The sequence below is a fragment of the Enhydra lutris genome, unplaced genomic scaffold (genome assembly GCF_002288905.1).
Source record: "Enhydra lutris kenyoni isolate GAN:26980312 unplaced genomic scaffold, ASM228890v2 scaffoldscaffold24, whole genome shotgun sequence".
Lineage (NCBI taxonomy): Eukaryota > Metazoa > Chordata > Mammalia > Carnivora > Mustelidae > Enhydra > Enhydra lutris.
Window position 1 is genome coordinate 122,111 of NW_019154108.1, and position 2,216 is coordinate 124,326.

Sequence of the window (2,216 nt, forward strand, 5' to 3'; positions counted from 1 at the left end):
AATAACATCCAGAGCAAGACCAAATCTATATAAAACAGAGGGACAATAAGATCCGCTGGTGGAAATGGTATTCCAGAAGAAAGTGGTTCTTTCCACAATCTCAGCCTTAGATTTCTATCACGTTAGGACTTCAAGACTTGAGGACTCTCAAAACTTAAATCAAGTGAAAACTTTTGAATGAAAAAAGAAAGGCCTGAGGCAGTACCAAAGATTCACTTCTGATGATTCAGGGTCTGCAAAATTCAGGGGAAGTTATGAGATAGACCTCAGAAAAAGAACCATTGAGGGAAACCATGTAGAAATACTTTTAGTAAAAAGGAGCTAAAGCTATTATAGGATATTGGACTGGAGTCTGGAAAAGACACACATTTTCAATCAGATTCAAGTTTCTGTTTGGATCAGGGCGCGGCTTGTGGTGGTGAAGCAAATCTGAGAGTCATGACAACCTCAGCAGCCTGAAAGTCAGTTAGTGCCTAACTTCAGGGGCAGCAAATAAGGCTGAGCACACAGTCCTGACTCCAGTCCTGGGTGCCGAGTCAGCAGAGTCCCCTGAATGGCAGACCCATGTGATCAGATTGTATTCTCACTTCCGGAGACTAACGTCAGGTCAGAACAAAGTTTGCACCCCTTGGGTCTAGATTGGGTCTGAATTCAGCAGCGTGCAAACATTAGTTACAAAATAGGAATGAAAATGATTGTTAAAGCCATTCCCCGTTCCAAGGCCTCCACCCTGACATCATCCCAGAGTTACTCTAATCATCTCCTAATGGACCTACTTTATTTATTTGACAGAGTCACAAGTAGGCAGAGGCAGGCAGAGAGACAGGGGGGAAGCAGGCTCCCCGCTGAGCAGAGAGCCCGATGTGGGGCTCGATCCCAGGACCCTGAGATCAGGACACTGAGATCACTACCCAAGCCGAAGCAGAGGCTTTAACCCACTGAGCCACCCAGGTGCCCCAGGACCTGCTCTAATTTCATCTTCTTCCACTCATACATCTGACCCCAAGTCAAAATTATCGTTGGTTGTAGTTTTAACATCACCACCATTCTCAAAAGCGTTGATGCCACCAGATTCCTTTAATAAAATTAAAATATTAAAGCATGGGTTTTGGGGCACCTGGGTGGCTCTCTGCTCACCGGGGAGCCTGCTTCCCCTCCCCCTCTCTGCCTACTTGTGATCTCTGTCAAATAAATAAATAAAATCTTTAATAAAAAGGAAAAAAAAGAAATAGTTCATAAAGCCTGGGTTTCAAACTTCTCCAAGAGCCACTGGTCCTGTTCTTCCAAGACAGTTTCCATCTTACTCGCAAACCAGCCGAGCTAAGTTCATTGGCATGAAATTGCACACGAGCCATAAAAGTTGTCACAGTGGTCATCTCTTGTGACCGAATTACCTCAGAAAATCACCTAAAACATGAAAACTGTACGCACAGACGGGCCAGTCAAGCAACATTTACTCCAACGAAACGCTGGGCGCGGCTTCCGTAGCCTGCGGGGAAATAGGGATGTCCTTGCCGCGTGGTCTTGAGGGCACAGGTTTAAGTCACTAGGAGCGACTTCAGGGATAAGAAAGCAGGTGTGGGAAATTCAACGACCTTGAGAGTGGCCGGGCAGAGGCAGGAGAGGCCTCTGGAGGAGAGGAGGTCTCGGACGAGGACAGGGTGTCCAGTTCCACGTGCGGTCCAAGCGGACAGAGGGCTTAGCTCGGACGGCCGCCCTCCCCAGCCACGTCCTCCTGCTCCAGGGTTAGGGTTGGGGTTGGGGTTGGGGTTGCGGTTGGGGCTGCGGCTAGGGTTAGGGTTAGGGTTAGGGCTCTGCAATGTCTGCGGGGCCAGGCTTGGCTTTTCAGCTTTTGCTCTTGGATTTGAGGTGTTTACACCTGAATTCACCTCTACCCCCGCCCACACCCCCGCCAAGGGCGCGAGCTCCGGTCCTGACCTTCCGTCGCCGAGAGACACCCCGGGTGCCCGCGGGCCTCAGGAGGAAGGGGGCGGGGAAGAGCAGAGAAGCAGGTAGAAGGTGAGGAGCCAGACCAGCGCCCGACCCTCGCCGGACCGTCCGACCGCGACGCAGCAACAGCTTCCACAGAGCGGGACTGAAAGGAAGCTTGGGGTCCAGAAGCCCGCTGCAGGAGCCGGGACCGCCGCCATCCTGGGGTGGTCGGGGGTGGGGGGGGGAGGCGGGCCGCAGGTGGAGGCAGGGCGGAGGCGGGGCCG